This window comes from Aulonocara sp. 'chitande type north' Nkhata Bay, linkage group LG18, assembly GCF_057382095.1.
Source record: "Aulonocara sp. 'chitande type north' Nkhata Bay isolate Kocher_YH1m ecotype deep benthic linkage group LG18, A_spYH_male_GT1.1, whole genome shotgun sequence".
NCBI classification, from domain to species: Eukaryota; Metazoa; Chordata; class Actinopteri; order Cichliformes; family Cichlidae; genus Aulonocara; species Aulonocara sp. 'chitande type north' Nkhata Bay.
The window spans coordinates 21,515,936-21,526,691 of NC_141361.1; the positions used below are offsets into that span (position 1 = coordinate 21,515,936).

Sequence of the window (10,756 nt, forward strand, 5' to 3'; positions counted from 1 at the left end):
AGTCTGACCATCCCATTTCAAAAATACAATAAACAACAGAGCTGCCTTTAATATTAAAATGCCTTAAGGTGGTAGGCAATGACATAGTAATTCTCCATGTTATTTCCTTGTTATTTCCATATCTCCATGCACTCCATGTTATTTAGCAATAATTAATTGTCAGAAGAGCATCCAGCACAGCAGAAAAATGAAACATGCCAATAAAAATGGCCCGTGGATTAGTTTGGTATCCAACTGAAGACTATATATAGTGCTGCATTGTCAAAGGGGCCCGGAGCACAGTACGTGGGAGTGGACCCAAATGCATGCACCAAACGGAACAGCGATGAGATTTTAACAAGCTTTATTGTGAACACAGATTAGTAATGACAAGACGAGGGTGCATAGCGGGAAGTCTCTGACGAGGAGGACTGAAACAGAGGGAGGATAAGTTTAGGTTCTGAAAGTGAAAAGCTAACACAGGGAGGGAAGAGGGAATCTGATTCTGAGCGCTTACTTGCAGGCAGCGATCGTGAGGCTCTAGGAAAGGCAACCCAGTGAATGTCCGAGGGGAAAGTAAGTGAAAGAGGTTTCCAACCTTGTTTTCCTGGTAATCCAGAGTTGATGAAGGGCAGGAGGACAGACAGGTGGAAGCGGCGACTAGTTTTGATTCCAGGGAGTGGGCTGTAGAGAGGTGCGGAGAATCTTGCCAAACGTCCTGGTATTTGAGCTGCAGGTGCTTAAATTGTGGACCTGGAAACTGGAGGCACAAGGATATCGGGGTAAGTACAGAGCATGAACACAAGGCGCAATGAGGCCTGGTTACCACCATGAGGTAGCTGATGAACTGGCGGAGAATACATGACCGCGCTGGTCTTAAATACAAAGTTGCTGATTGATCAATGGATGACAGGTGAGTGGCTACTAGACAGAGGTAAATACAGGAAGGCAGTGGAACAACCTCTGTGTTAGCAGAATGTATTAATGGCAGCTGGAACCAAACACCACTGCCTGCCGGGTTTTTGGATGACACTTACTTTTTGTTTGGCACAATAAATAGTAAGAAAAATACATAAATGTTTTTGTAAGCAATAGTTTTCTAGAATATTATGCATTGAACAAAGAAAGCAATCTGAAGTCTATCCCAGCAGTCTTAGGGCGACTCTGGACAGTTCGCCAGTCTGTCACTAGGCTAACACATAGACACAGACAACCATTCGCACTCACATTCACTCCTGCATTCATACCTAACTGCATGTCTTTGGACTGTGGTAGGAAGCTGGAGTACCCGGAGAGAATCCACGCAAACACGGGAGGACATGCAAACTTAAATTTGATCTCTAAATTTGTTATTAATAATAAGTCTCCATATTTTCTCAATTTAGTTGGTTCGGGTTTTTATGCCACTTGATAATGAAGACTAACCTAAATATTTCTTCCTGCTTGCTAGTTAGCTGGCTAATAAGCCAAGTTACATATTAGGAGCAAGGCACCATATGTGCAGGTGATGTGCAGGTGATGTGCACAATCATGTCAGACTTTCTACTGGCCCAGGACTAACAGACAAATGTTGTTTTATTGGCGTAAAAGGTCCCGGTGTACATATACACTGAAAGAGCATAAATTTATTATTTATAGCAAATTTTATTGCCGACCATTAGCTATGGGCCACAGACTCCTGGGGGTCCTGGGACAACACTTTAAGAACCACTGTTGTGAGAAAAGCACATAAATGTAATAGCTTTCTTCCTCAAGTCAACTGATCTCTGGGAAAACTGCCTAACACAGTTAACATCAAATCACGTTTGAATTCTGTCAGCATCTGTAACCACAACTCTGACATTGCACTCCCATTGGCACAACAACTAACTGCGTCCCTCACTTGACCTGTAACACTGTTTGGGAATGTGCAGTCATAACATGTTATGTCCCAATCATATCATCTGTAGACAGAAGCATATGGGAAAGCTCTTATTATGAACACTAATGACAACTAAATCCCTGAACTGGAGAGGACGAGAGCCTCAGAAGAGCAATAAAATGCTCAATGTGATTTTTATTTCTCTTCACCGCTCAGGTCAGCTGTTGGTTTTTAGAGGTTTGATTTGGCCCACATAAATCTGTCGCCCCAGTGGGCAGCTGTTCAGCGTGGCCACTTTTGTGTCTTTGCAAGGTCGTGTGGGAACTAAATGGCAGGGTTGGAAGCCCAAATTCTCACTTTAACGCTAACTTGGCTCTAAAGAGCTGCCGTGGTGACACACAAAAGACATGGGAGGAGATATCCTCCTCACAGAGTCAATGAATGGAGACGCTTTCATAGCCACCATTCAGCAGCTTTCATTTTCAACACTACGCAGGGATTATAAAGATAACATTTACCTAACTTCAGTGTTAACTCTAAATCCTGTGCATCTTTACAGCTATTTTTCAAGTTTTGCAGGGCTCGTGTTTATTCTGTAGATAATGACTTACATCTGGTAGGAGTATTAATATAGCAAGTGTCTCATTTGCTCCTTTTGGTAGTGTTTAATATAATCAACATGTTTTTTTCTGTTGGACGGCCACGGTCCACTAAAAATGGGCAGGGTCTAACTGTCTGGAGATGGTAATGTTACATTTAAATACAGATTAATCATAAGAGCCTAATTCATCACCATGACAGCTGTGAAAACATCCTGCCAAGCCCACATCCACTCCTTCCTCCTCTTCGTCCCCTCCGGTCTTTTCAGATTCCTTCTTAAAAAAAAAGGACCACTTTTTGAAATCCCTATGCATGTCTGTGGAATATGTATGGCCAGGAGTATATTCATATGCTAATAGCGGCGGAGCTGAGAGTGCAAAATTAGCCAAGCTTGACAGAGGCCCATGTGACCCCCAAAGACGTTGGAAGGCCAGGGAAAACATTGATCATGTGATACTGGCAAAGTTGAGGCCGGCCAGGGCTCAGTCAAGATGGATGCTCTTTCAGGCAGCACATATAAATCTCTGGGAAGGTTTGAAAATATTGAAATTAGAGCAGAATTATAACAAATAACTTTGGCTGCCTCTCCTCAGGAAATGTGTCATCTATCCTCTTCCCTCTCACTATCTTGTTCTGTCAGAAATGTGCGTGTGTGTGTGTGTGTGCGTGTGTGTGTGTGTGTGTGTGCGTGTGTGTGTGTGTGTGTGTGTGCGTGTGTGTGTGTGTGTGTGCGTGTGTGTGTGTGTGTGTGTGTGTGTGCGCGTGTGTGTGTGTGTGTGTGTGTGTGTGTGTGTGTGTGTGAGAGAAAGAGCGCACACAAGAGAGAGAATGGGGGAAAGTGGGTTGTGAGACACAAAGAGAGAAATAAATAAGCTGGTGCATGTGTGTGTGTTTTCTGTCGGTGTTGAGTAATGTGACTCTAAAAGGGGTCAGCGTTGTCAGGTTCTCAGTGTAAGATGGGACGAGTGCTGTAATGGCCAAAACATGATAGAGGACCCTGCAATCAGGAAGATACTGTGAAATGCATGTCGGGGAGCAAGACAGAGTACAGTGAGAGCGGGGGCCTCTGGTTGTGTGACCTCTCTGAAGTCAGGTAGCATACAACCTCATTTCCCTCTCTAAATGCTTTCAGGTAATGGCATCTGTGTGGCACGAGAGGTACAACTAGGCTCTACAGTTCCTGAATCATGCTCCGACAAGTGCTGTACAGGAGCCCCTGGCCTCAACCAGGAGTAAAACACTTCATTCCTATAAGCGCTACATTCACGCGCCGTAAATTGATTCATGAATCATTCAAATCTTTCAGCACCTACCTTAGAGTGAGGTCTGGAAATGGCCTTCTTTAAGCTCAACTCTGCTCTTAAAGCACTGCGGCATTTTTGATGTTGAATGAAATGTATTTCTTCATCACACTAAAGCTGAAAATAATACAGCACGCTCACTCAATCCCTTTGCTTTCATACCAAAAGGCAACTATTTAAAAAAAATATAAAGACAGTTCAGAGGACTGTTATTAAAGTGTTAAGGGGTTGCTCACACATGCAGCCAGGCAGGAAACCTTCTTTTTATTTATTCCATTGTTCACCCTCTTAACAATATAAATTGTACCTCTAGTGAGCAATAGGCTTCACATTAAGAATGGGACATCCCCAGATTTTTGTTTGTGTCCCGTGCTGTGGTATGCATCTGTTTGTGAATAGGAGAAAGAGAGAATGAGAGAGAGAGATAGGGAGAAATCCATGCATCCCTGGGTGTGCGCAACATCAGCAGAATATAGATCCCTCGGCTTCCCTGTAAAAGCAGGTTTATCAGTGACCAGATTCATGAGCTGCATTCTTTACTATCTCACCCCACATACTCTGCACCATAGCGTTTTGTAGGTAAACGAGAGCAGGTGTGTCTAACTGCAAAAAAAAAAAAACAGGATTTCATGTGTGCAGGTTCACATGCAACTGCTGCAACTGAGAGGCAGGAATGTGATGTTTTATCATTTAGAATTAAATGTATCTAATGAATGTATTTAAAATAAAATTCCACTCTATTTTATTTATAACACACCACATCACAACAACAATTCCCTCAAGGTAAAGATTGTAAGGTAAAAACCCTACAATAATACAGAGAAAGCAAAGGAAACCCTAACAATTAGATGATCCCCGATATGCAAGCGCTTTGGCAACAGTGGGAAGGAAAAACTCCCCTTTAAACAGGAAGAAACCTTTAGAACTGCTTGGTGGTTATTTCACTTGAAGCATTTGGAAACAATGCAGATCCAAACTTCCTCATTCTTCATTATGGACAGCAGGAAGTAGGGGGCACACCTAAACACCTGCCATTTCACCTCAGGAGTGGAAACGGAATATGAAAATTTAATTTTTATATAGTTGAATTTTCAATTCAATTCAATTTTATTTATACAGCAGGAAATCACAAGATGCTTTATATTGTAAGGTAGACCCTACAATAACACATACAGCGAAAAACCCAACAATCATATACCCACCTCCATGAGCAAACACTTTGGCGACAGTGGGAAGGAAAAACTCTCTTTTAACAGGACGAAACCTCCAACAGAACCAGGCTCAGAGAGGGGCGGGGCCATCTGCTGCGACCAGTTGAGGAGCGAGAAGAAAGATATGCAGTGGAAGAGAGCCAGAGATGAATAACGAGTATGATTCAGTGCAGAGAGGTCTATTAACACATACTGAGTGAAAAAGGTGACTGAAGAAAAAACACTCAATGCATCATGGGAATCCCCCAGCAGCCTACACATTACAGCATAACTAAGAGGGGATTCAGGGTCACCTGATCCAGCCCTAACTATAAGCTTTAGCAAAAAGTTTTAAGCCTAAACTTAAAAGTAGACACAGTGTCTGTTTCCTGAATCCAAACTGGAAACTGGTTATAAAACATCACTATACTTATTGTTATAATAATAACAATAAAACAATAAAAACAAATAAAGGAAAATGAAAAAGTTAAAAAAAATAATATACAGTCAGTCTGAACTCTTGTTTACTACTTGACATTTTTGGGATCTCTTTCTTCTTCAGCCCCAGGTGTGTCTGCAACCACCTTGCTTAAATTAGTCACAACTTTATCAGCTGTCTACATATGACTCTTCAATGAACTGGGTGTATAAATTGATCCCTAGTGTGTGTGGGTGTGTGCATACAGGCTGACTGAGAGTTAACATACAAGTTGTGAGTGTCAGAGATGGGGAGGATGCAGTTTCTGGATTTCAGCATGCTTCGAGAAACCACTAGATGCCGTCTAAAATCAATACCTTTATCGTTTCATCTTCAGGCTTTATTTTTTTCTCCTTTTTAAAGGACTAACCTTTTGTCTGTGGTTATAGCTGTTAAAGACTGTTTGCATTCACTTCAGGTAAGCCCTCGTACAAGGTTTTACATTAGAAAGCAGTGATACTATGATTATGACACCTAACATGTCATTTACATAGCAAATGTGTTAGCCCTGTAAATGTGACTGCTTATTCTAAACTGAGGAAACAACAGGTTAAAGTGACATCGTTTCTAAAATGTGGCCTTCTCAGTTTGCTTTTCGAGCCTCTGTCTGCATGGGAGCCTTGTTACATCAGTCTGTATGACAGAGCTTCCTAGAAAGGCAAAACCTTTTTCATAAACTTAACGAATGTCTAGAAAAACATCATCAGTGCAGTCAGAAAGAATTAAGGCAGTGAATATGTCTGCTGTTCTGGCTCGATGCTCAAGAACAGCATGCTCCGAACAAAACTTCCACTCTGATGTTAAAGTACTGACCTTTAGCTGTAATGTGAGGGTGTTTACATTGACATTTGATTAACTGTGTAGGAATGGTAGACTGTTTTAGTTACACTTTTCCCCCACTGCAAAGATAGGTGTGAATACCCTCAAGAAGAAGCTTCCTCTTGAAATTTAATGTTCCAGAAACAAAAAATTAAACAAGAGGAAAGAATCTCTTTGGGGCGATCGTGGCTCAAGAGTTGGGAGTTCGCCTTGTAATCGGAAGGTTGCCGGTTCGAGCCCCGGCTTGGACAGTCTCGGTTGTTGTGTCCTTGGGCAAGACACTTCACCCGTTGCCTACTGGTGGTGGTCAGAGGGCCCGGTGGCGCCAGTGTCCGGCAGCCTCGCCTCTGTCGGTGCGCCCCAGGGTGGCTGTGGCTACAATGTAGCTTGCCATCACCAGTGTGTGAATGTGTGTGTGAATGGGTGGATGACTGGATATGTAAAGCGCTTTGGGGTCCTTAGGGACTAGTAAGGCGCTATATAAATACAGGCCATTTACCATTTGAACATTTTGGCTTCCCTGTAAATTAGTTTGAACGTGTAAAACCTCTGCATACAATTTTGTGTTGTAGACCACACAAGACCAAGTTTCCAAAGACCAGTGATGAACGGAGGTCATGGGCTGTCGCCAGCAGCACCCAGTAATAACTGATTTAAAAAGGGGCATTAAGCCCTGTCTTCAAGCAAACCCCTTACTGGCTTTCTATTGCACTGTCTACCATGCAGCCTGCTCAGTATTTATTGAGACACCTCCAAAGCAATCTGGGCTGGCAGGCACAGATGGCTCCTCTAATCCAGGTAAATTATCTTTGAACCTTTCAGAGTAAACAGACGTGCCATTCTCCAGAAGTCTGGACTCTCGTAGGCATGAAAAGAGTGGTGAATGAGGGTGTGTATGGGTGAACGCTTGTGAGCATGTGCATCACATAAGATACTGTGGAGATACAAACATTGGCTCTGTCAGAATACCATTGTGTATGTGGCACGATTATTGATGTAAAATTGTTGGTACTTTCTGTTTCTTCCTGGAGAATGTTCAATACTTCAAAATGATGACTGAAATTGTAAAAGGTGTGCTTGAAGATAACAGCTAAAGCTCAATCAGGTTTACATGGATAATAAAAACAAATCTACTGTCTGTATCTGTTCACTGACATGCTGAATAAATTGCACTTATGTTAGCCGGTTGGCATCTGCAACTTCATCGCAATGTGGTCATGATCTCCACTGCTCTGCTGATTCTACCTCCATCACTTGGCCTTTCATCGTTTGCATAACTCGAAAATGTCTTCTAAAAGTTTCTGACTCAGACAGGAAAAAAACAAAACACAACCACACAGCACTGAAATCGAGTTGACTTTTTTCTGACTAGCGTTATATAATTTAGTATTTTTCATTTTCATACTTATCTTTTGTTTTTATCATGTTTTTTGCATTGTGTTTTAGCTATAATGTACTTTTTCCATCTTTTAACACTATTCTTGTTCTAAATAAATACATATTTACATTACATATTATTTTTCAATATTTAATCATTTTAATTAGCAAGTTTTTATTGTTGTCTTGTCTCCAGTTGCATTTTTGGTGTGCATTAGTCTTTTTTTTTTTTTTAACATCCCTCGATAGCTGGGAGTTAAAAAAAAAAACACTTCCAGCTATTGTTTAATTGCTATGCAGTAAATAGCAGAGAGCATTGTGTAGAACTACTGTGAGAGGATTTTAACACCTGCCCCATTCAGTCCTTTTGAATCAAACTTGTTTGACTTGGTTCGTTTCACCCTTGGTGCAGTTTATTTGTGCAGATGTGAACACAGTAAGGACACCTTGGTACTAGGGGTGCAACGATACACAAAATTCACGGTTCGGTTCGGTTCGATACTTTGGTGTCACGGTTCGATATTTTTTCGATACAAAAAAATGTTCATGCATTTTTAATTTGTCATTTATTAAAATTATAAATATATATTTTAACTCAAAAGTACAGTTTTTAAATTTAACCCTAACCCTTGTGCGTGTTTTTTATTTTGACAGCGAATGCGCACCTGCGGACCACTTATGTGCAGCCCTGGTTATTTAGCTCATCATATTGCAGCCACAGAAATTCTTTTGTCCATGAAACCATAAAGCTGCACTTTCTTTTTGCCTTATAGTCTGATTTGTCATAACTTCTCCGTTTTGTGGTAAGCTTTTCTTTGGCTGTCACTTCTTCACCCTGACCTGTCTTATTTGGCTCAGCAGAACTGAAATGCTTTCACACGCTCACTCACATAAGCTCAGCGATTCTCTGCGCGATCAACCTCTCACATGTTTAAGCTTGCTGCGGGAGATTTCACTTGTCATGTTTGCATAGTAAGCTAACGATTAATAAGACGATGTCAGAGGAATTGGTGCACAAATTATCATCACTCACAGATCAGTGCTGTCGCTCTCTATACACAGTTCGCACGATTGCAAAGTGAAAGCAAAAAAACAAGCGCAAATTCAAACGCGACTTCAATATGTCACATATTGACAGTGGCTCACCGATGCCAATGACATAATTACCCAGCTACATTTCTGAAAGAATGCAGAAGCATTGACATATATTTTTCCTACAATAGCCCGACGGGCAGGGAAGAGATAGATTTTGGTAGCCCGACTGAAAATATCGCTAGCTCCGGGACGTCGGGCTAGCGATATTGCAAGCCCTGTATCTGATTGAGGAATCACTCATCTTTGGAAAAGAGAGTTTATTACAGAGAAATGGCTCTTTCCAAAATAAAAGCTATACTATCCGCTTCTTCTGGGCTATATTCTCAGCAGCATAAGGAGAATCATGTGCTAACAGCTGTCTAAATGACTCGGCTAAAGTTAGTAGCATGCTTGCTTTTTTTGTCTGCTTCCACTTGTCTTTGCACTAGGATGATGTCGGCGTAAATGTGCAGTCATATTCGTCGTGTTCCCACTAGTGCTTTCAGGTTAATCTCGTTGAAATGACCTTAACTCCACAACACGGCAACGAGCTACCGCCGATCGCTCCGTGCATGGGGCTAGACGGCCAACACGTTAACGAGCTAACTGCGCTAGCACACTAGTTCACACCAATGTAATTGAGCATTGCATGGCACATCCAACATACTGTTTTACTTTAGTCCATGACTCGCTTACCTTCAGGGTCATACGTCACATGAAAACCAAAATAATTCCAAACGCCAGATCTGAATGAGGGTGGGGGAGGTGCCCTGCGCTCTTCCTTCTGACTATGCTGTCTGTGTTGAGCGCTCAGTGGATCTGCGCTGGACAGTGCAGCCTAGGCGGAGTAGTCGAACACAGATTCACTGAGCGCTCAACACAGACAGCATCGTCAGAAGGAAAATTGATAAAATAAATTACAAATGTTGTATTGTTCGATACATATGCGTACCGAACCAAAAGCACTGTATCGAACGGTTCAATATCGATACGAATATCGTTGCACCCCTACTTGGTACAGAGAAGAGGTGCGTGATTTAACCTCAAGCTGAACCAACTCTCTGGTGTACAAGTCTGAGCTACCACCAGCTTGACTGAATGTTCTCACCTGGTGTGTCGTGACACATTTTGCTTCAGCGGGCATTTCCTCCAAGTTTTCCTCTATTTGACAAAACGCCAAAACACAGGAAAATACTGCAAGTTCACAAACAACTGATTAGAGCCAGAGTAAACTAGTGTGTGAAAACACTTTTGCACCTTTACAGAAACTAGATCACTTGTATCCAAAGTATGATCATGCAGACCAAAAGGGATTAGACTATCGGAAACATCGAGAAACATCTAGTTTTTTCATGGATAATGCAGATATAAAAGCAACTCGATTATAGAAACAGAATTTAGACTCAGCTGCACATACATCCAGACTGCAAAGAAATGAAAGGGTGAGCCACAAATACAAGACGATGTGGGAAAATTATTGTGATACTTTAGTTACAAGAATGCACTTAAATATGGGCAGAGACATGACTGCGTTTAATGAATTCTGCAGATTAAGTTGAGAGCAGGACATGGAGGTGACTTAAGACATTGCAGTACACTTTCTGCTTGTGGACTCAGACAAGCTCAGTTTGAGCAGGAAGATGTTAGCTACCACAAGAAGAAAAAAAGCTGTGTGTGATGCACCTTATAGGGAGTACACACAATACTCTGTAGCTGTGTCAGTGTATGATCGAAGAGATAGGATGAGATGGATTGTCTAAGATGGAGTTCAGTTTAGTTCTCGTCTCCTGTGCTAAGGCCTCTAGGGTGTTCAGACTCACCCCGGCAACAAAGGCAGCCTTTATCACCAGTTTGTTTGTCCTGTCTGCTCCCCAACATTGCTGTTTTCTACCCAGCACACCACTGCACACAACAGTGTGCCTGCAACCACACATTAGCAATCTCAAAAACCCTCCCAGAGCTTTGAAAAGGCACATAGGGTGCACATTGCAGTGTCTCCACTTTATCTACCAAACTCAGAAATGTACTAGAATAGACTCAAAAGGGATTCAAGAAATCCTTTTTTTTTTTTTGGTTG

General features: G+C 41.8%; 1 long non-coding RNA gene across 1 annotated transcript; it reads right to left on the reverse strand.

Moving 5' to 3' along the window:
* Positions 1-352: 352 nt before the first annotated feature.
* LOC147308475 (uncharacterized) lies at positions 353-5,043 on the reverse strand. Its single transcript, XR_015126250.1, has 3 exons — positions 4,944-5,043; positions 497-739; positions 353-410 (listed from the first exon to the last, which is right to left on the reverse strand). It is a non-coding gene; the product is annotated as an uncharacterized LOC147308475 (long non-coding RNA).
* Positions 5,044-10,756: the final 5,713 nt, after the last annotated feature.